Below are 25,502 nucleotides of genomic sequence, written 5' to 3'. Positions count from 1 at the left end.
TCCCTGACTTACTCTTTCTGTCTCTTATTCTCACATTTTCAAACAAAATCCTATCTAGCCCGGGCACTGAGGTGTACTGACACTGTCTTTTAAAATTTGTCCCTCTGCCATTTCTCTCTTTCCCCGCCTGTATAAGACATTTTCTACCCCCATTGTTCTTGTCAGACACCTCCTCGCTCTTCTTCTCTCAGTGTCAGGTAATTTGAGAGCAGTAGCATATAGAAACTGCTCTTAAACACACAGTACGTAACACCAGTTCATTTGTTTTCTATGCAACATTACACCGCTGGTACTTTATGTAAATTGTCACATTAAGGCCTTCGCTCTGACATTTTAGGGAGGATGCTGCGAGGACACACATATTCACAAACACACTTTAACATTTTCAGTCCATTGCAGCAAAGTAAAGGGCCATTACACTATTTTAAATGCAAAAACAGGCATTGTAGAGCCGCAGGGGGTAAATATACAAACAGGAAAGGGTGCTTAATAATAAAAGACAGTGCTTGATAGTTTTGTGTGAGATTTCTCACATTGGACATTTACTCTGTGTACAAATTTGAATGTGCCTTTATACATGTACAATATAAATAAATAGGTATTGCACTCACTGCAGTCCCCAGTGGTCCCTGTCACTTCCCTTTTGTTTTCACTCTGAGGGCAAAATGAAAAGCGGAGAATTTGGGAAAAGGCGAAAGAAAAAGAAAAGGAAGTTGGGACAGGATATCAGAGGAGAGGAAAGGAAGATGGATTACAGGAGAGATGCAGGGAGAAGAAGACGAGAAATTCTCTGCTAGTGTGGAGTAGGTGGTTCCTGTTAAAATGTGGGTTGCCTACTAATGAGAGTGTGTGCATGTGTGTGTTTGATGTGCACCTGAGGCAATGCTAAGTAAGTTGGGGGAGTAACTGCTGCGGCTGCTTCACATCATTTACAGTACTGGGAGCGCAGAGACACACGAACAAACACACATGTTGGTAATCCTGACCTACGTTAAATCGTTTTGCTTCATTATGTCTGTATAAATATTTCTGCGTGAAGCTGTTGACTGAGCACCACCTTTTAATGTCGGTTTGCCTCTGGTGCTGCTTTTTTTTTTCTCTGAAAACCACCCTGCGTAGCTTTGATATACATGGCTCTGTGTGATGTGTGTGTGTGTAAGTGTGTGGTGCACAAGGTAGGTTATTTGGAGGACTGACTGAGACAAATGTTGTTTTCACTGCGCAGTTAATTGACAACGCTACCTTTGCCAAGGCGATTGTGTTGTTGGTGCTGTTTGTTAGTTTCAAATTCACAAGGAATTTACTCCTTTTTTTTCTTTTTATTATCTTGGAATGAGACATTTTTCAAGACTTGACAGGTGAATGTGGCTCATGGGACAGTGATTAAAAGGGTTGGTATTAGAAATTTGCTTTAAACTTGTTAAAACAACATGTTTGATGTTTGTTTAAATGTGTAGTTTGCATTTCTGTTGGTGTCATAGTATTTTATGACATAACTATGATTTTAACCAATTAAAAAACCAGTCCTATTACATTGTTGAATGGTGTAACCGCAAAATCATAACAAGTATTAAATAAGTAAAGTGTAACAACAAAATAAGTTATTTGTTTTGAAATACCATCTCAAAGTATGTTTAAAATATTTCATTTCTAAACTTGATGATATTGTTTTGTTGTACTGAGCATGTCAGTGTGCCATAGACATCAATGTTTTCTTTCCATTTTTGGAGTAATTGGTTTAAAATAATTTCAAGTTCATCTTTTGCAGTGTAGTAAATAACGTATTGTCAGATTTTTTTTTTTTGACGAAGCAATGGTTACATCATTTGACATTTATTAGTTTCACCGACTGACCATGTCTTCCACCCCCTATCAAGACTAATAAGACATCAACACACACTCAGATTTCAGTTTTTGCGGCGTGGAAACACTGTGTCATACCACCTTTTTATTTTCATTGTAAAACATTGTCTTAAGTCTGATAAAGAAAGTTATGCTTGAAACTATGTAACTTCTTTCTTGACATATTCCTGTCTTCACTAACCTGCTGCACTGAGGGATGGAGGGAAGAAAGGAGGCAGAAGAAAGAGGGATGGAGACACTTGTTAAAATGCTCGCTAACAAGCACTATATACAGACAAGGCAGCCTTTAGGGCTGTCTGAACATTTCAGCATTATGTGTTGTTTCTTATTATGCACGTATACCTCATGTGCCTTTAAATTTGGCCCAGGTTATTTCTCTTTATATCTTTTTTTGTATCTACCTTTGATTTTACCTACAGAGCCAGAGTCAATTTGTGCCTTCATTTTGATTAACTTGCAGTAGACTGTTGTGTTGATTGATGTTGAGCTGCCTGCTGTTGACTCACTCCTAAATACAGTGTTAAGCTTTGGCTGAATGTTTGTCTGGCCTTTTCTTTTTACTCTTATCCTCAATCTGGAGTTGGAGTTCAGCTGTTTTCTCTCACTCCCTGTGGATAATAAAAGAGGTTTCCTGCTCCTGCTCACTCTGACTTTTGTTTCTTAAACTTTTTGACTAACAGTAAGCAGGTCATTCAGTTTTCACTGAACTGTGAAGAGAATCAGTGAATGTGACTTGTTGTCTTTGAGTTTAAGTTAAAAAAGGTACTTCATCAAACAGAAAAGTACAAAAACTCACTGTCTCAAAGCACCATTAGCCTTTAATTTGGATTCGCTTTGTCTTTATTGGATGTTTTATAGTCTTTACTTTTCTAAACTACTGCTATACTGCAATACTGCTAAACCTGCAAATAAAGTTTTATTAGAATAAAATCACAAAGGCCACAGTGTCTATAAACATGACCCTTTTCAATAACTCAACAACTGATGAAAGATGAAGACTTCATTTTTAATATACATCAATACTGAAAGATGATGTTTTAGAGACTGGAGAAGGTTTCACTGATATTTAAATCCAATAAAGTCAAGATTTACTGAGGCTCCACTTCAATATCAATATTCTAACATTTCTGATTAATCTCCAATAATCTCAAATAACACAATCATGCCAAAGGAATAAATCAGAATCTTGAGTGTTTGGCGCCTAAGAGTAAGTGAGTTTTAACAGCTGATTCATTGTTCATCAAACTTCTGGGTGAAGACACAGGAAGGCAACAAAGGTCAAAGGTCAGACTGTAATCAAACTACCAGTCTAACTGGCTGAGCCACTCTGTTTGCTTCCAATTTAAAGCTCTAAACTGCACACATACAGAATACAAAACTAGTGGGATGGATCTTTTAACCTCTTATAGGTGTGTTAAAACTGTAATAAATTCAAATGAATCACTTTTGGGGAAATTCACAGTGAATGGATTGATTGAAAAGATGGTGACACGTTTCCACCACCTTCTCACCAGGGCTATACTGTCATTCTCAACATGATTCTTTAATTTGGAGAAAGTGACCGTGTGATACAGACTCCGTATTTTGAAAATAAGCTGCTTCCTGAAACAAGCCAAAGAACATCTGGTTTGTTTTAATGTGTGTGAGACTTTGTATCAAGGTTCATTTGTATAGAAATGCACTATTTGCAATGTAGGACATGTAGCTATTTGCCTCGTTTGCACTGGTTTAACAGGAGTTAAAGCTGCTCACCCCTTTTGTGATGGAAGCCCTCAATCTGTTGGGTCAAATAATAATATAGACTAAAACATGTGCTGGAATCCTGGAATAAGAATCAACCTTGTAAAATGATACATCAGAGCCCAAACTCAATCCACTTTGGCCCACTGTTAACCTCTGCAGAAACATATGCTGGCTCAAACTTGATAATGTCCAAAAGTACACTTACATGAAACACAATCAAGCAGCAACCTTCAATCTAAGAATATGAAGCAAAACAGAAGTGTCAAAATCTACAGTTTGTTAAGTGTTCATTTGAGGCTGGCTCTGGAAGTACAGGAAACCACAAACACACCAACCCAAAGACAAAACAAACAAACAAACAAAAAACAGTTTTTATTATAGAAATAAACATGTTTACAGCGTGGTACAAAAAAGCCTTCTTTCTAGTTGGCTAATTTCTCCTATGGCACACACTGTGGGTTGAGGTGGGGGTTTAGAAGATATTAAGACTGCTTGTTTGCCTAATCAGAGGCACAGGTCAGGTGATTGCACCCTATAGCTGTTAGCTCACTCCATTTGCAATATGGCCCCTATCAACAATTTGTTCCAACTCTATTTCAGGAACACACAGGTGATGTCACAAAGAAATTTCACAACTGTTCATAGGTGTTCTTCTGTTATTCATTAATTGCAACTGTTATCTATCAACTGATCCTTTCCCACTGTAGCCTTCAGCTATATAGCCAATATGGCAACCATTGAGAATAAAAAAGTGTCTAATGGTCTACGCTCAACTTTTTGACTGTTTTGAGCGCATCAGATTTTCTATATCTTCAGTGTGAACACACTGATGCACTCAAAATATTAAGAGTACACAATTTGAGACACAACTATAAGAGAGATAATAATCTTAAACCCTGCTCTGTCTCTGACTGAGGATCCTTAAAGCAGGGATAGCAACACACCTCATAGGATACCCCAGGCGACCAGTCATACATTCCTCAGATAAGAATGTAGCCATCTATAACCATCCCATGTGAGTGTTAACATGTATGAAAACAGCACTCTTATCGCGCTCCCATTCTTGCGGCATAACAAATGCATGGATGAAGGTCACTGCTGCTATTAGCAGGTTGTAGTCATAGTGAGCTGGCTTTTATCCTATTTGATAAGGATGAGGGTGCACACAAGTGCGCACTTGATAATGTGCACACCTTTGAATCTTGGAAATAGACAACACGAGCACAAAGCTACAAAATAAAATTGTGATGCTGTAATGGCATGATTTATTCATGTGCTGTTTAACATGTATGAAGGGTCCGGACAGCGGTGATGGTTGCAAAAGGAAAAGAGAACATTAAAGTGGGAAAAAATAGATTTAAGGAAAGCAATGTGGAGAGGAGAGAAGGGGGAGAGAGGGGGATGAACAGAGATGAGGAGTGGGTAGAAGAGGTAAGAGAAGTGGGTGAGGGGCTGAAACTGCAACTGTAGCTGGCATTGAACACCTGTTTGTTGAGTGTCAACACCACGTGTGAGGGTGTGATTCAGCCTCTTATCTGAGTTTTACTCATTTATGTCTTAGTACAAACAGTACCTTTTGAGTGTGACAACTGAAGATCTGTGCCACACACTTTCACACTCTCTCACTAGGTGAGAAGTCTATTTATGCCCTGTGCTTATTCCCATTCATATTTAAAGAAACAGGCCCTGTGAGAGAGACTACTCTGAGTGAAGTAAAAAACAAAACAAAACAAAAAAATTAAAAACTTGAAAGAAAAAAAAAACAGTGTGATATCCCATTGTTTTTAACTATACATGGATGGCAATTTGGGCAATTAAAGTGAAAAAATAATAAATAAATAAGTAAATAAATTTTAATTGCCTCTGAATCCTGGCTAGGCACCAAAAGAAGTTCACTACAATTATATTTAAAATAGAATGTCTCAAGTAATAAATTGTCTGATGATGTGCTGTGAAACTCCTGCCTTTTTAAGTTTAAATCCTCACTTTTTCATTCCCTGGTCTGCTTCTTTCTGACATTTTACAACAGTTAGCAGGAATTTCAGAAATATTTAATAATTTAACCCTCCCTTTTTCTGTCAGACTAGTTCAACGTATTTTTTTTTAGTATTGTTCTCATGTTGTTTAATTCATTCCTCACACTCTCTTTTCTTTAACTCTAGCACCCAATCTGTGAGCTTTTCCTTCATTTAGTGCTGCATCTTTGATACATGCAGGATTATAAATTGAAGTTAAAATGTGTTTTAACAATCCCAGATTATCTTTAGTATGTGAATGAAGATGTATGAGAGGACTTTACGGTGGTGTAACCCTTAGTGCTGCAGCCACACAGCAGGGAGGTCACTAGTTCGATTTCCAGTTCACCTACTGGGCCTTTCTGTGTGGAGTTTGCATGTTACCCCCGCGCATGCATGGGTTCTCTCCAGGTTCCTCCTACAGTCCAAAAACATGCTGGTGTGAGTGTGTGCGTGAAAGGTCTATGTATCAGCCCTGTGACTGACTGGCAACCGGTCCAGGGTGTACCCCCGCCTCTCGCCCTAAGACAACTGGTAGAGGCTCCAGCTACTCGCGACATTAAACAGGATAAGCAGTACAGAAAATAGATGGATGGAAGAGATCTGAGAGGCCACATCTTACTTGGCAAAAGGAGCAACCCTGCCTCCTCACGGAGACAAAAACAGTTGTCCTTTCCTTGCTTAGAACTGCTGTGAGAATACTCTGATATCATTCCTATGGATTCCTTACAAAAAGTTTTCAAGCTAAGTTCAGAGCTCATGAAGAGGAATATAAGGCAGTTTGTGAAGAGAAGCAGGCAGTTTGCAGCATCATGTTCAAGATTTGACCGGGATCCAAATGAACAGATCAGTGTATTTGGAATGATAATACTTTTCAGATGGTGTGTTACTATGAGATGAATATGTATTAAAGTCTCTTAATTCACCACTCTCTGAACTATTACACTCTAGGTTTGTTCTGAACCAATTTCTACATTTCCTCAGACTATTTACTGAAATATATATATAAAAAAATTATTACATTGTGAGTGTTTTACTTATTTATGAGTCTGTCAAGCTTCATTCATATAATTACTTGGATTAAATTACCAAGAGGGAATAATTATGCACTGGAACCAAACTGAAAGCATTTGGTGGCTATTATGATCATGTTCTATGGCTTGTCATGTACTCTCATCCTTGAAATAGTCCAGGTTAAATAACAGAGCAAAAGAAAAGAGACAAAACAGTCGTGGTTTCCTACAGGTGGTAATGTAACAATAAATAGTGATTATTTTCTGTCTTTTATAGGCTTTAGAATGGAGTGCCATACTTTAAAAAGAAAATAACTAAAAACTAGATGTTGTCAGTGTCTCCCACAGCTTTGCACAGGGCATTGATATCTTAAAATGTAAAACTATTACACACTGATGGCTGGGTATTACTGCACAGAAAATCCATTCCTACAATCATCTTATAGCGAAGAGGAATCAGACTGTAATCAGCCTGTGACACTGATCCTGCAACAATCAATGTCTTTCTTAAGGCTGGAGGAGTATGATTATATCTGATAGTCTAAATTACAAGCTGACTTGACTGATGATTGTAGTTTAAATTGTTTGTAAGAGAAAATGTTCATGAGCACAAATGTTTCCCTGTGAAAAGGCAGCTTGATATCCTCGGTGATGAGAGTGATGTAACATCTATTAGCTGAAGGAGGATTTCATCACCAAGGTTAACCAAGTTAAAAAAATGTGCCACTTGGAAATTAGACTGGTGATTGTTTCTTGCTTTAGTGATGTAGATGTCAAGAAAATAAAATAAGTATTTTAATCAGTTCACTTTGTTGTGAAACACTAAAAAAGGAAGCATTTTGTTGCAAATTAAGGCAACCTTGAAACAAACCCATTCAATACAGTGTTTATTCCCTTTAAAAAGACACATCAACACGTCTGCACATATGCAACAGACTCAACAGACTACCATTGACCATGCTTGAGTGGCGATAAAACTTGATAAACTTGATAAAAACTTTAATTCTGCATTTTTAGGTGTAAACGGCGGAAGCTCTAAAATTGTGAATGACACCCAACAAATAAACACATAAATAAACTGATGTTGATTTTTGCTGCAAGCAGACGCTGTCAAATGCCATTATTGCAAGCTTCTTATAATATTTGTGGTTAAGCTTATGACATATACAGTGGGGAAAACAAGTCTTGAACGTGTTTACATTTTTGTCATCACATTTATTTCTAAAGATGCAATTCAAACAAAATTTCAACCAGACATTGGTATAAACTCAAATAATCCACACATGAAAGGAAATCACAATGTTCAGGTCCATAAATAATGATTATGTGGGATTAAGTGTGATAACACAGGAAAAAAGTATTCAACACGCTAACTGAGACTCATCTAATACTTAGTGGAGAAGCCTTTGTTTGCAATGACAGTTTCCAGATGCTTCTTGTATGTTTAAACTAATCACCCACACTGCTCAGGTGTGATTTTGGCCCATTCCTTTGCACAGATTGTCTTTAAATCTTGAATATACTTTGGTGCCCTCTGGTGAACCCTTTTCTTTAGTTCTTTCCACAAATGTTCAATTGGATTTAAGTCAGGTGATTGACTAAGCCATTTTAACAGATTGATTTTTTTTTTAAACCATTTGAGAGTGAACTTTGCCGTGTGCTTTGGATCCTTGTCCTGCTGGAAGGTCCAGCCATGTCTCATCTTCATCATCCTGGTGGATGGCAGCAGACTAATTCAAGAATTTACCCCATACATGGCTCCATTCATTTCTCTGTCAGTTATATGAAGTTTGCCAATACCATGAGATGAGAAACAACCCCATGCCATGATGCTTCCACCTCCAAACTTCATAGTTAGTTTAGTGTTTTTTTGGGTGATGTGTAGTGCCATTCCTCCTCCAAACATGGAAGTATTCTACAGGCTTGTCAAGATGCTGTTGAGCAAACTTAAAACGAGCTTCAACATGCCTTTTCTTGAGGAATGGAGTCTTGCAGGCTAAGTGTCCATAGAGGCCATGGTGGTGGAGTGCATTGCCTATTGTTTTCTCTGTAACAATTGTACCTGCTGCCTCCAAGTCTTTCTGGAGCACTTTTAAGGTGGTCCTTGGCTTGTTGAGTACTCTTCTGATTATCTTTCTGACTCCCTGGTCAGAAATCTTGCAAGGAGCTCCTGTGCGTGGCCTGTTGATGGTAAGGTGGTGCTTCTTCCACTTGCGAATAATGGCCCCAACGGTGCTGACTGGAATATTCAGGTGCTTTGATATAAGTCTGTAACCAGTTTTATTCTAATACTGAGCAACAATCAGGTTGTAAATGTCTTCAGAGAGCTCTTTGCCTTTACCCATCATGAGGTGTGTCATATTTAACTGCTTGGTGAAGAAACAACCTTTTTTATTGGACCATCAATTTGCTCTAGCCCAGCTGATGTTGGTTTGCACTAATTGGAAGTTCAAGTAATATTAACTGACAGATTTCAGGTGGTATGGTGCATTTCCTAGCCAAAGTATACAGCCTTTCCATGGTGTGTTCAATACTTTTTTCCTGTGTTATCGTACTTAATTCCACATAATCATTATTTATGGACCTGAACGTTGTGATTTTTTTTTCATGTGTGGATTATTTGAGTTAATACCCGTGTCTGGTAGAAATTTCGTTTTAATTGCTGCTTTGGAAATAAATGTAATGTGAAAAACGTTGACGCGTTCAATACTTATTTTCCCCACTGTAAACATTAATTCATTCGTTCATTCATTCGTTCATTCATTCATTCATTCATTCATCTATTACCACTTAGCTAGAAATGAGATTTGAAATTTTGTCCTACTTTTCTTACAAAGAGTTTCACCAAAGTAAAATCTGTCTAACTTTGTCATCGTTCACCTTCCTCTTATTGATCCAACAGTATAGTTATAAATAGCAACAAACAGATGCATAAGGAAAAAGGTATCTGCTCAACTGTTAAATGCTACATTTCTGAAAATGATACCCATATTTACTCACAATTCACCCAACATTAAAGGGCCAATGAAAGCTAGTCCCATCAAAAAGGCACAATGTGGAATTCTAAACCATTCAACACCACGCAAGCAGCCATACTGAAGCTAAACGTCTAGCTAAAGGAGCAAAACAGAAGGACTCAGACAACTGGCACAGTTGGTTTCACACAAGCAACCTTGACATGTTTTGCTTTGTTAAACAAGTTGTTCTCACTTTTGTTATTTAACTGTGAGTAAATGACAGTTAACAGACAAAAAATGACTACCTACTAGTTCAGACATTACAGTCCATCACTACTCAATGTTGTTATTCAGATTTCTCAAGAAGCACAATGACTAATGCCAAAAGGGGAACTGCAAATACTCTTTGTCTGGTGAAAAGCATGAATTTTGAAAATGTCAGCAGCCTTTTAAGCTTTTAAACCATGAAATGGCTGGAGAGTATCTTCAGCACACATTTGAGTTATCTGAAACAGTAACACACTGACTGCAGTGAAATGTTTTTTTTTTCTTTTTATATGAAAGTGGGATAATAAGCAAAGGAGAAATATCAATACACGAGGCTCCTCCTGAGCTTCGCAGCATTACACTCAATAATTTGAACCTTCAGTAATGCTTAAAATTCAAGGTTTTCATTCTGTTAAAAAGGAGCCTTTGCAGCTCAAAAGTAACACCAACTAACACCAGATAGATTTCCCTCATCTCAGCGTTTTGAAGACAAAAAACACATTGACTTTTTGTTCCAACAAACAACTGAATACAACAGACACTCAGTTTCTCTAATGCCCTGCATGCTTCCTAAAAACGTGGCCCTGAGTCAAACAAGTTCATGTTTGTTTGCAAACCACATTTTGCACTGTGTTTGAACATCTCTGCTCCTCAGTGTTCAAACCCGTCAGGATGTGCTGTCAATGGAAATAAAGTTATCTTATAAAATTTTCTTCTTTGTGTCTGAGGCTCCCTGAATGTCTGTGACTACTCCCACACAGCCAGACATACAGACATCTCTGTTGTGGGAAATAAATAAATAGATTAAAAAATAAATAAATAAATAAATAAATAAATAAATAAATAATGCACACAAACACATAATGACTCCAGAGGTACAAGAGCTCTCACACACACTTTGCCCTCCCCATTTATGAGCGAGTGGGAGGAAAAACCTTTTACCAATACTACTCCTTGTCAAGTGGCAGCACTCATATAATAGCATGTATGTGTGAGAGTGCGTGAGAGCGTGTGTGTGTGTACCCTTTTGTTCATGTTACACGATTCAGCAGCTGAAAGTGTGTGTGAAAATGTAAGTATTTGTGAGTCATGTTAGATGTCTGAGTTTAGTTTGTCATGTTTCTGTTCTGTTGCTTTTTGTTTGTGTGTGTGTGTGTCAGCAGTGATGTATGTGATGCAGTGATGGTGTGTGTCACCTGCCCTTGCTTTAATTGAGGCTTGTACACTGTCAGCTTTGGTCAAGTGGTCCTCTCAGCTAAATGACTCAGCTAGCTTCACAGCAGCAGCAGCAGCAGCAGCCGCAGTGTAACATGCATAACCATTGCTCTATTAGCCCAGTATAAATACAATGATCACAACAATGGAGACAGAGTGAGGGGGTGGCAGAGAGATGATGGAGATCCAAGGGGGGGAGATGCAGAAGATGAAAAGCGTCAGGAAGCAAGATGGGTATGAACTGCACATCACCTCCAGCTCATCCATTATTCTTATACAGTACATCTCATGTATGACTCACATTTCTTTCTGTTGACTTGTTAGTGATTTGCCTTTCTAGGTTGTGCATCAAGTTGATGTTTTAGGTGTGTTTGCATTTTAATGTTTGAAAAAGAAAACATTGCCTGTATCTATAGTGTAGATCTTTCTGCATCAACCTCACAAAGACTTGACACAGCACACAGGGGGTCTTTTTATTAACTTGGATCAAATCCATTTTATCTATTGAAATAAAACATGATGGAAGTCAGGCAAATCAAAAGGACTATAGTCTTTCGAGCTGACTTCTGTATTTATACAATTTAATGGAATTAGTAACAGTCTTGTATCCATATGCTGGAAGTAGTTATGGGGCACTACTTGACCTTGCAGTCACTAGTTCAACTCCTGACCTTGACCATTTGCTGCATGTCTTCCCCCATTCTCCACTCCAAAGATTTCTATCAATTCAGCATTCAAATATAAGACAAAAATGCCCAAACATATTGCTGAAAAACAAAAGAAGAAGTAGTTTACACATAGCAGTCCTGCTCACCAAACGTTGCTTGTCGTTCAACTTTTCTTTTTCTGTTAATTGCTGTATTGTATACAGTATACATCAAGCATTATTGTCCTCAATTAAGATTATACTTCGTATTTTTGCTCACTGAGTACGCAGTGGCCAAAGTGATGAGCATACAAGTACTTTTAACTCAATCAGATCAGATAATTAAGTTCTCTCCCAGGGTTCCTACAGGTCAAAGCAAGTTAAATTTAAGACTTTTTAAGACTTTTTTAATGACGTTGGAAATCAAATTTAAAAACAAGTGGACAATAAACCACATTTGAAACAAAGAAAACTAACTAACAAAAACACCACATGAATTACCTGGGTTAGAGACAATTTTAACCCGATGTTTACTTTACATAAAACATCACTTTTTACCTTTTTTTAACCCCATTTTTACAACTTTATGCCTATTTTGCCCCCATTCATCTTTTTTGGCCACTGTCAAAACCATTTTTGGAATTTTTACATGGTTTTTGAAATTTAATTTCAAATTTTTTTCTCAATTTTGCTGCCATAATCAATTTTCCTAAGCCACTTTTGGATTTTTTTTTGCCAATTTTTCCTCATTTTTTTCTCTCTCCAGGCACCCTAGGTAGAACCCAGACATGGGTCTGCTTAAAAAGTTCCTGGTGCAATCACATCACCGTTTTGTTAGTTCCACTATTGTGATTATGCGATGTTGCCACGAGAGTAAATCAGGAAATTATTTAGAAAAATAGATAAATGTTACTTAATTTTTTTTTACGTCAAACTAACATAAACCTTACCACTATGTTCAAATTTTTAAGGCTTTTGAAATTTGTACTTTTATCTCAATCAGATCAGATAATTAAGTTCTCTCACAGGGTTCCTACAGCTCAAGGCAAGTTAAATTTAAGACTTTTTAAGACTTTTTTAATGACGTTGGAAATCAAATTTAAAAACAAGTCGACAATAAACCACAATTGAAACAAACAAAACTAACTAGATAAATGTTACTTAATTTTTTTTTTTTTTCATTCAAACTAAAATAAACCTCACCACTACCAATGTGTTCAAATTTTTAAGGCTTTTGAAATTTGGATTTAAGACGTTTTAATGCCAACTCAGGCCTTTTTTTTAGAATTATGAATTCAGTGTCCTTTAAGACTTTTCAAGGATCCGCGGGAACCCTGTCTCTTATGACTGACTGACAGATGTTGACAACAACAACACCAGGCTTGAGGTTTTAAAATGGCAGTAAGAGGGGATATTCATTGGCTAAGTCCTTGCCTATGCTTTTTAAGCGCTTCCATGCTTCCAATAATCTTGTACATACCTGACTGTTGACAGGCTGTTTTTTTCAAAATAAGTTTGAAGAGGAGGAAACTTGGTTTCTGTGTTGTATCTTTATGGTCCTGCTCAGCTTTACTGTCTCATTCTGGCCTTGAAAAGTCCAGCACTCAAGTTGTTGCAGCTAAAAAGTTCAGAAACCTTAATCAGAACATTTCAAGTGCTGCTTCTCTTTATCTTTAGAAACCGTCACTGAAACGATGAATGGTTTATCCACTGACAGTGTTGTACTAACACGTAGAATCAAATACTCTTGCTGTTTCTCCTGTCATTCCATTTCGGAGGTAGATTTTCTAACTGACAAGAAGTGGTTCACAAAAGCCACTCTATTTATTCACCACACTATCATCAACACTGGGCATGTCTGGGGCAGGGAGATACGTTCTCACAAACAACAGATCTGCTCTATTCAGATTACAGCAGGACACCAGACTGGAATCTGATGCAGGAAATTAAGAGACTGGAACATGGAATATGAAATTTTCACAGAAGGGCAATGTTCTTGTCGATGCTCTTTCAGGGCAGCCGGTGAGAAAACAAAATTAGATGGTCATAAGAAAATATCTTTTTGGAAGGGTCACTGAACCTCCAAAACAAGCTGAAAGAAAAAGCCATCAAGATGCATAAAAGCTTTTATAAATTTAGGGACAGCAGACTGACACTCTCAGACTGAGACTAAAACTGATTTATAAATGCTCCAGAAATAAAATTCACAGAGAGATAGCAGCTTGATCTCAGAGTAACTGGCTAGAGATGAGGCTACAAGCAGCACACCCTCCACGCTAAATGAGCTGGAGTAGCAGCTACGCAGCCTGAATAGAAATCACTCTATTAGGAGGATGGAAACACAGGGATGGCTATGACGCTCCTCTTTCAGCCACTCAGAAGGTGGAGCAGGCAAAAGTACAAAGCAAATCACAATACACCTGCCATGCAATCATATTACCTGCTCGTCCATTTGGCTGCAACTTGTTTGAATCTTCCGTTTTCAGTCTTTCCAGAAAAAAAAAAGAAAAAAAAAAAAAAAAAAAAAAGAAAATCCCTAAAGAAAACAAACTCTGGAGACATTCAAGATCATGCATTTTCATTTTAGACTTAAGAACAAGAAATTCAATAATCTACACATTGTTATAATTTAAAGACAGAAAAAAAGAAAATCTGATGAAATGCTGGAGTTGTATGGTTGCAATTCTTTATAAAAACTTAAAGAGGGAGTTTTGTGCTTTCTCATAGTATTGCTGAATTGGATATTGGATGTAAAATGATGCTGCTGGATGGTTATATAAGCTGTGTACAGATCTTTTAAACTGATGTATGTAGTGACATATCCAGATGCTGAAACCCCCTAATCTGTCTGGAAAATTCTGCAAACTGTCTGTTCCAAAGTAGAAAAGCATGAGATTTCCCCAAGACTAACTGAAATTATGAGGTCATTGTATATGAAACCCTCATTACATGTTAGGAGGGTGGGCCTCAAACACCAAGGTCGACCCACAGCTCTGTCCACAACTGTTTCAGTACAACTGCCCCAAATGAGCCAGGTGTAAATATATCCTGAAACACCACTGGCTTTAACAAAAGATTTCTTCGTTTAGTTAAAATCATGTTAAGTCACTACAGCGTATTAGAGGAAAAGTATAAACCAAAAAAGTCCAATACCCCCTCTGTAAAACATGCACAGATGTGGATATTAACCTAAATATCCTCTTCAGCTTATACTTTGCAATTTTGGTAACACTGAGATAATCACACTAATTCAATCGCAATCTGCCAGTGGGAGTTATATTTGTTTTTTTACCCCTCTGGGAGTGTTATGTTTTTTGTGAGAAGACATGGTGGCGTAGCCTCAGGGGTGCTTACACACACACACACAAGAGAGAGAGAGAGAGAAAAACACATTTATTTCTTGCCTCTTTATGTTTTAAGACACATATTTGTCGATGAAATATTTTTTACAGTGCACCGTAAAGATCTAACAGCAACCTCCAGATGCTTTGACCTGATAAAAGACTTCCATAAACTTCATTTGTTTCTGAAATGACAACTTAAGGCTGTCCCTGAAACAAAGGGTTAAAGAGACTGAGTCTATCTCTCTGCTCATGATCTAGTATTACCTGTCAGATGCCCCATAATGAAAGTAGATGAAGAAAATGTCTTTAGTTTTTATCTTTGTCAATCTGTGTCATACATAAACTTGTTACTTTTACCAAAGGAGAGTACTGGCAGACTGCTAACTCTCCTGAATAAGGAGGGAGTCTCCCATTTTTTAAACCCCTTCTCTGGCTGTTCTCCTGGCTTGTGATTTCTCCTGATTGTCCCCCAACTTTAAGTATGCTCCTATGATCGCTAATATTTTTTTAAAGTGAATCAAGTCCTGTACTTGGGCATTATATCGAAAACTCAAAAAAACATCCAACCCCTCCCTCTAAGTTGGTTTGAAGACGCTGCAGGACACCTCAGAGACGGAGACAGATAACTGTGCTGCACTTGTTGATGAAGACTTTATCAGAGCCTTAGCTGTTTTCTATCTTTCTTTTTTGGTGTTGACATGTCGTGAGTTAAACTAACGTAGCTCTGCTCTAACGCAGCATCCTCTTCAATCAGGAGAGTCTAGAGCAGCGTGAATCATATAGTTAGAAGGCTGACTCTAAAATAGTGAAACGTGTGTCATTGTGAAGTTCTGTCTGTCTTCGGTGTGTGATGCACATACGAGCTGCGTGTGTACGCGACAGCGCTCTCTCTTTAAAACAGGGGAGAGTTCAGGTGGAGGAGACTGACTGAGCCAGTGGAAGAGATGGAGAATTCAATCCACAATGTCTTAGGCCCCGTTTACACGACGCCGAAAACGGTCGATTCCGCAAACATTTCGTTGCGTTTTGGCCTTCCGTTTAGACGAGACCACGTTGCGTTTTCAGTGAAAACGCAAACTTTTGAAAACGCTCCTCAGAGTGGAAAGATCTGAATCCGCTCCTCCATCCAGCTTCGTGTAAACACAGAGCGGAGCGTCTCAGGGTGAAACGCTGACGTCACCGCATGCGCACTCGCAGTTTAATGTGAAGGCTCCGCGCTCAGCCACATTTCCAGTTGAGCCAGTAGTTGGCGGTAATGCGCGTTATGGTTGGATTGCCGACCGTCTCACACAACAAAACGGCAGAAAAAGAAAGAACAGAAGAGGAGACTTCTCCTCCTGGAGTCGTATGAACGCGGATCGTTTTCACGCCGTCCTCATGTAAACGCGGGTGGCTTTTGAAAACGCAAAGGAAGAATCGTTGCGGGAGTCTCCGTGTAAACGGGGCCTTACACAGTGCCCGTGATAGATGAAGTATTAAGACATGAGCACTCGCATGAGCGCGACCAGATGAAAGTTTTACTCGCACACGATGAAAAAATGCTAACAAGCTAGCCACAACTTCGTTCTCGTCTTCTGCCATTCCTTTCACCGCTCTCGCCACTCTGCCCACTGTTCAGACTTCACGAAGGCCTATGCTCTTCTGTTTTTGTCCCGCCCCCCAAAAAATCAAATCGTGATTGGTCAATTTTCCTGTCTCTCTTCAAACCAAAACACATAGCCTGGCCTTTGTGAAGTCCTAACCACTTCACGAGCCAGCAAACCGGGCTCTGCTAGAGATAACATGTTTCAAGACAGTAACCCTTTCATTGCTGAAGTGAGCTTTGCAGTACACTCAATTTCAAAACTTACATGATGTATTAAATGTATTTTATTCAACTAAATGAGAAAATATATATATATATAGAGATATATGATACGTATATTTTTTGGTCCAGATTTTTTAAGGCCTTCTCTGAAGGCCTAGAAGTCCCTGAAGGTTCCCCACTGGAAGAGAGAAAAAAAAATGTAACTGTGTATTTGTTCAGTTACTCCAACACACAAGTGTGCAAACATGAACAGCTATTAGAGCTAAGAGACTGTTGATAGCTCATGCCTTCATTACAATCAGACATCTCTTCATGGATGTTCAATTTCTCTTGCTCCTTCTCTTCACTTCCCTGCATATCTCTGTGTATTTTTAGTGGTAGGGGCTAAGTCTCAAGTGAAGACAGAAGTGGGGATGCACAAATGCAGCTTGAAGTTGAGATGCAACCTGCTATGAATTGTGGATATTGTAGTAGGTAAGGCCTCCTGTTAATTTATACTGATTACAATAGATAAATACAAAAATAATCACAAACCACAAAAAAGCAAAAAACACTGAAGCTCTGACAAAGAAAAATTTTGAATGGAAAAAAAAGTTGTAAATATTGAGTGAAAGTAACAGCAAAATCTGTCAATTCTGTCTTCACATTAGGAACCTGGTAGAAATTAAGGCAACAAGATTATGTCTTTCTTCTGAACCTTTAAAATCAAAACTTAAAACAAAGAGAAGCTGTAGACACCTCTACAGGATAGCCCTCAATAAAAAAACAGCTTTAAAGACTCAATTTTAGTGTGAACAATGTGAATTACCCTCTCCATCTGTCCTTTCCACCTCCAGCTGTCATTACAGACCAGAATTAGCGGTCGATGTTAACAGGAAGCTGACTTGTGCTGTATCCAGCTCTGTGACCGTGCCACGGACTGCACAGATTGGAAAATCAATTACCAATCACACACTGAAGACCCTAAGACACACACACACACACACACACACACACACACACACACACACACACACACACACACACACACACACACACACACACACCAACCTTAGCCCTATCTTAAACAATACACACACGGATCAAAGACAATGGTTCCTTCTCACACTCGTCAGCAGTTGCACTTCAGGATGCTCTGATGTGCCAATAATCAGCGCTGTCTGTGTGTCCTTGTTCAGGCTTGTGTGTGGGTGTGTACATGATTAGACGAGGGGAAATGGGGTGTCATCGCCAGCATGTGGATATGGAGATGTATGCAGACATCAATTTATCATCCTGAAAGCAGGAAAGAAGGAGCGAGAAAAAGAGGGAACAGGAGAAAAAAGATGAGGGTAAGGGAGACACTGAGAGAACCTGATGCTTGTCACGTCTGTGGATAGAAATCAAACTTTTTTCAGTAAACAAGCACACCTCCATCTCTTAGAAATGCAAATGGGTTAGATTTGTAGCTGCACAACAATGGGTATAACCCATTGGTCGACCAATCAGTCATTCCACCAGCAAGCCTACCTGCTGCATCTGTTCTAGGCTTCTTTTTATTCAATTCAAAATTTTTATTTCAACATTTTATATTCATAGTTCATCTATGATCAAGTGGTAGGATATTAACAACAACAAACAAACAAACAAAAATAAATGAAAAAATAAAATCTGACAAACTAAAAGGCTCAGTTAAGACAGAGGTCCACCATGTCTCTTTAGGGGCTCCAAACAATATGATGTGTCTCCTGTCAAATATAAATTGAAGTCCTGTTGTGTACACTGTATAATGAAAAAAGGAACTCATTCTTTACATCACAAGAAAAAAAAAGAAAATTAAGTTTTAATATTTATTTTATGACCTTTTAAACAGTCACTTAGCTCATGCATGGTTTCAAAATACAGGAGCAGTTGTTCAGTAGATGGATCAAACTCACACAAACATTAAGATGTGTGTACACACTCCTCTGTGAGCAGGTTCAAAAGTTCTTTTTACATTTCAAGTGGTGACATTTTTAGCACAACACAAACGCCCTTTTGAATTTCTAATAGTGATAGAAATATTGTTTTCATCTGTTTACATCAGATCAGATTTCTTTGACGTTTGTCTGGCATAATATATATATATATATATATATATATATATATATATATATATATATATATATATATATATATATATATATACCTATATAATCTTTGACGTTTGTCTGGCATAATATATATATATATATATATATATATATATATATATATATATATATATATATATATATATATATTTGACAACTTAGTTTGCAGGTGATTGTATATGTATCTCTCTGTGCTGTCAAGTATGTTATGTTACACAGGAATGGAGCCTTCAGATATTATAAATTCACCTTGTCTTCATTCTTTGTTCAAAGACTGAGTGGCAATGTTTGTTAGAGACTACTGTTTGCTTGATATTAAAGTGTTTCAAGGGCACCCGCGAAATCACATGCCCTTACATTTTAGTTTAAGATTTAGAGAAATGTTGACTATTAATAAGTGTATAAAAAAAGGTTGACATACTAGTTCCATACTATTCCTTTCAAGTTGTTGTTTCCTTTATGAACATGCCCACCCCATGTTTGTTGCTTCTTATTTCAGAATATGTTCCATTTTCTAACTTGCTTTTTATTTATTTATTTATTTTGTTACAATGATTAAATAAGTTACTCAAATAGTGTTTGGAGTGACTAAATAAGAAAACTGTAAAACGTGTTTTTCCCAGTGTTTTATCACACTGTAACATATTAGAATTTTGCAACCATAAAACTGTATGTGCAAAAGTATCATGGCTAAGTTTTTTAATCTTTATATTAGATATTGGGTTGGTGTTTCTAAAGATTGATAACTAACTTCACTGCACCAAGTTTAAAGGATGATGGGCATAAACTACAGTGTCCATACTGGATGCTTCACAGGTGTAGGATATCAGATATGATATGTGACTTTGGTGAATTTTAGTAGTAACCCCAAAACAAAACAAAACAAAACAAAACAAACAAACAAACAAACAAACAAACAAACAAACAAACTCATACGAAAGGAGCCTTTAAATAGCATATTTGTGTTTGGGGATGTATAATCATATTAAGAATATGTGTGCTGAGGTGCCAGTTTAGCTCTGGCAACCCAGGTTTAAATGTGACCTTCACATACTTTTCGTCACACTCTCATCAAGTGTTTTGCAATAAATTGTTCTATCCTTAAAAAAAAAGTGATAAAAGCCTAAAATAAACGTAAGAATGTGTGTGCATTTGTTTGAGTATACTTTTGAGAACCAACACTGGTGGACAAATCTTATCAGGACTTCATTGCTTGGGTTGATTTCTGCAAATCTCTCACATATAAAGTACTGGTTGAGCTCTTTGGATCTTAAAGTGCCATTTTTTTTTTTTACCTTATAAAGCATTCATTTTTACATATTCCTAAAAGGAAATGACAGTCCATCTAAAACTTTGGAACACTGTCTTCACAAAATATGTATAATATGTCAAAAATGTGTGTGTGTGTGTGTGTGTGTGTGTGTGTGTGTGTGTGTGTGTGTGTGTGTGTGTGTGTGTGTGTGTGTGTGTGTGTGTGTGTGTGTTGTGTGTGCGTGCGTGCGTGTGTGTGCATTTCTGCATAAAAATAGGCTACATAACCACATCTTAATGTGAATCAAGGCATGAAAGATAAATCCATACCAGCATTATGAAGCACAGCTGAACAAATATCTCTGTTAACATTTGAAAGTTCAGCTCATTCCTGTTTAGATTATGCAGCAGCTCATTTGGAAGTAGCTCTGATAGCTGGCATGCCCACCAGCCTGCTGGCCGGGTCAGCGGCAGCAGAGAACCCCCAGTGATGGTAACCATCTGAAAACACACACAACAACCCCTACCCTCACTGTCAGCCACACAAAACAAACATTGTTTTATTTTCACTGTGAAACACGGAGCTTTGAGGGAGGGAGCAGTGCTTTGTCTTGGGAGAGCAAAGCAGTGTTGTCACTTTGATGTTAGTTTACGATAAAATACAGGGAGCATATCTTTTAGGGTTCTCAGTGGAAAAGGTTAAAGCATAGAAAAACATTGTCTATTCATCCAATTAGATGGTGAGTGTCTCGAGCACATTTTTTTGTGTGCAAAGGTCACGTTAATGAGCAGCTGAGAGCCAAGGAGACAGACCTACATGACCGTCAAACACAATCTGTTAGGAGGCAAGGGGACTGAGGTTATTGGACTCTGTAGCCTTGACTGACCCATCCAGTTAGGTGTCAAAGCTGATTAGTAGCAATAAACAAGGCCTCAATACACCTCATTTAGAATCCCCATAATATATTCAGATAATCTTACACTTGCAGTTTTCAAAATAGATTTTGTGCCCATTTCTTTGCTTAAAGTGGAAACAAGTTCTGAAGATTACACAGAGTTGATAGCACATCATTTTTGTAACAATACTAACTATGGGGATTAGAACTAGCAGCTGATTTTTTAAAATTTATTTTTTCTTTTTTTGATAGGGGCAATGTAGTTTCACATAGTTTCATAACAGAGCATGAATTTGATGTGCTGCGCAGAGAGTTAAGAGCAATTGCTAGTTTCCAACTCTTGTCCTTAGTTGGGCCTTTGAAGTAACCCAATATTTTTTCCTTGTTGTGACAGTTTAAACTGCTCACAATCAGCTGGTACACGTCAGTAATGCTCCATGGAATTAAAATGGTCTACAATGGAAAACTAAGTAGACATTGTTTACAATTCATTCATTTGTTGTTAAAAGGAAGGATTATTCTCGAGTGCGGATTGCCTCGTGGTCTAGGTCACGCTCCATAAGGTTTCCGTTTAAGCAGGTGGCCTAGGTTCATATCCAGCCTGTGGCTTCTTTCCCACATGTCACTTCCCATTCTTGCCCTGTTTCCTGCTCCAACCACTGTCCTTTCATGTCTGATTAAAGGCATAAAAAAAGCTCCTATAATATTTATAATAATAATAATAATAATAATAATAATAATAATAATAATAATATTAATAATAATTATAATTATCATTATCATTATAATAAATAAATAAATACAAAAGATTAAAGGATTATTTAAGTCTTTGATGGCGAATCTGTCTGAAAGAACTCTTCATGGTGGTTTTATAGTCTGATAGTCAATAGGAAAAAAAAAAAAAAAGATCCACTGCTTTCATGAAGTAGCTATTGAACTCAAAAGATTTGCTCACCTCAGTACTTTAAACTTCTACATCTGCTTTCACTCAAAGAAAATTAATTGCAGATGAGCTATTGTCTCATCCTCTATCAAAACTGAACCTTGGCATTCTTGAAAAGTTAAATAAACTGATTCAGCCCATACTCTTTATTTCATCTGTCTCGTCTGGGTTTTATAGGAGAAAACTTCTGTTAGTTTTCATTTTTCTGAGGTGAATAAAACAAAGCCTCAAGCCTGGAGGAGACACACAAATAGAATCCACGTTTTTGTGTGATTCTCTGTTCCCCTCCTTAACTTTATCTCTGTGTAACGTAAACAAAAGTTTCAAAGGTTTGTCGCCTATACAGGCTGCACCCTGAAGCAAAGAGTAAACAGAGTATCTTTCCCAACAGTCTTCCACTCTCCTTTATCTCTTTATAATGTAAAATGAAAACAAGTACCAATGTATTGCTCTAGTGTATGCAGCATGGAGAATAAAGCTTTGTATACTATTATTTGATACCTTACACTCATAGGTCGGCAAAAGGGTTTAACTGAAACCGAGATCTAGAATTGGTGTTCACCAAACTTTGAGGGATACCACCTTCCTTTTTTATCATGAATCATCCCCTTTTGGTAATTTATTCAACGTCATTCGCTGACATACACACATACACGACACAAGTGGGACATTTGACAGTGGAGCAAACAACCTCAGCTCTTTCATTTGCCTTTTTGAAGCACAAAACACATTCTCTCTTCATATTTATCTCTCTGCCTTCAAAGGCAGCCATCATCAGTTAGGAACAGAAACAAAGAGAGAGGAGGATGAAAGATGGTGACTCTGAAGTGCTGTGGCTTGGTTTTATTAGGTGGGTTGAAAGCATCACCTCTTGGTGACTATAACATGATGAAATCACCTTGGCGGATTTGATGAAATCTACTGTGTTATTTAAGGAACAACTGGAAAAACAACCAGCATGCGTGTATAGTATTAGACAATATGGAGGCAATTGAATTCATGTAAATCAACGCTGGAACACACACACACACACACACACACACACACACACACACACACACACACACACACACACACACACACACACACACACACACACACACACACACACACACAGATTTCCAAACCTCTGACATTGCCTGTCAGCATTCTGATTTATTGTTTAGAGAATATTGGCTAGCAAAATCAACCATCAAGAGCAGCTTTGCAACAACTTAGTGAATCTAGTGTTTATTTTTTTTTCATCTTTGAGCTAAGCAGTGACCTTTATTGGCAAAGCTAAGAGGTCAATAGCCATGAGAGAGTTGATAAAGATTGATGAAGTCCATGTGGGATGATAGAATGATAGCAAACCAACAACAAACAGAACTTTTCAACTTCAATGTTAAGCTAATGGCATCTTAAAAACAAACAAAAAACAATAATAGATTGACTCAGAACACTGAATACAGTTCAATTCCTTTTTCTTTTTTTGCCCTGAGCCCAGGGAAGACACATCTGACACATCAAATCAAATCAAATCAAATTAAACATTATTTATATAGCACTTTTTGTACATATTAAAATGCAACTTAAAGTGCTTCACAAGATAAAATAAAATAAAGAAACACAAAACAATAAAAAATGAAAGCCCGTCCCTCCTACCCCCACAAATAGACCCAACTCCTCCACACACAAACTCTCCCACACTCTTACTCACAAACACTGTAAATAGACTGATAACATGGCATGGCACTGAGGATCCAGGTGAGGAGAAGCCATCCATGGGAGGCCATCCACACAGAGAGGCACAGTAGTCTACAACCACAGGGAGCGCCGCCACAGAGACATCCCCCCAAAGCCCGGACAGACCAGGGAAGAGAGCCTCCACCAGTCCCCCAGGTCTGAAGGATCTCCAGGACGACATCCCCGTGGGCGGACCTGACACCCAGTGTGGAGGGCCCCCATGCGGAAACACTGGAGCTAAAAACTAAAAGATTAAGACAGGCAAAAATGATTAAGAAACACATAAAATCCTGTTGGGGTGGTCAGTTCAGACTGATCTGTTGAGGTTCAAAAAATATTTTTCTCATCAAAACTAAAATGATTTCATAACTTTAATAGTGCCATCTTTTTTTCCCCATAAACTGAAATATCAGCAATCAGTAAGAAAACCACTTATTATCCTTAGTGGCTGATGGCAATTACAAATATTCATTTATCAAACAATTTTCTTATCATTTATCAGTTACGGCCAGTTATGCTCCTGTTGACATTTTCAAAGTGCAGACAGGCCAATCAAAATTAATGCTTCTTAAATGTTTTAATTAGAAAAACTAATGATCTGTAATGCAACAGTTAGGGTGTGAGTGTGAAACTTGAATTCCTCAGGTTTTAAATCCAGTTTGCTGTCACTTTGATATGCCTTTTAAGCACTTTTTTAAAAAAAAGATTTATTTTATTACAGAAGATGTTATGTTTACTTTAAACGCTGTAATAGATAGTCAATTTCCCCCCAAGCATGTTTGTTTATGCCCAACTTGCATGGAAACTAAATCTGTAGTGTGTCCAGCAGATAATACAGACAGCGTGATAGCTCTGGTTATTTATTATGTGCATCGGAGTGTGTGTACACTATATGAAGCACTGTGCTGATGGGAGCTAATGCTGTGCTAAAATACTATCTTCGATATGTGCCCTGCAGGCATGGAAGACCTGGCTAGCACCAACAGCGCTCAATAATTCATATTACATAGGCCTTATTACATACAGTTCTAACACACAGTGCTTGCAGCAACCCCCCATTATCTGCTCAGCACACTAACAGAGGCATACGGGTGTCACCATCACTGCTATCACTGGTCCAAACAGCTGGGGGAGATGTGTGCTGAAGAGGGGGTAAAGCTCTCAGGGAAATGATGAAGGAAGACCAGCATCTGCATTTGTTAATAAGGGAATTTAAAATGCTGCAGCCAATTTTCTGCTAATCAATAATTGATAATTGACAATTGATTGATGGGGGGGGGGGGGGGGGGGGGGGGGGGGGGGGGGGGCTGGAGGTAGAAATTAAATCAGAGATGAAGAGAGCTAGGATGTGGAGGGATTTTAATGAACAGGCAAGAATAAGACTGGAAGATAAAAGGATGTTTTAATTATCAATATAATGTCTGAATGTTAAAGTGCACGTGGAATAATGTGCTCTAGGATTAATTCTCCTTTTGCAGCTTATCCCGCCACAATATCAATGCTAAAATCTGCAACTAGGAAAATAATCTGAAGGTTTTTCTTTCAGAGGATTCACTTCTGCCTCATCTCTGCTATTAAAATGCCTTTTAGATTGATTGTTTCACTGCTCTCTATGACTCAAGCAAAACGGTTTCAACCTAACAAAGAATTATTTCAAGTAAGGCAAAAGATATTGGGTTCCCAGGTCTGTGGTTTGCCCACAGACT

This window comes from Halichoeres trimaculatus, unplaced genomic scaffold (genome assembly GCF_033239565.1).
Source record: "Halichoeres trimaculatus isolate MK-OKI-2021-1 unplaced genomic scaffold, fHalTri1.1 fHalTri1_scaffold_8, whole genome shotgun sequence".
Lineage (NCBI taxonomy): Eukaryota > Metazoa > Chordata > Actinopteri > Labriformes > Labridae > Halichoeres > Halichoeres trimaculatus.
This window is presented reverse-complemented; position numbering follows the sequence as displayed.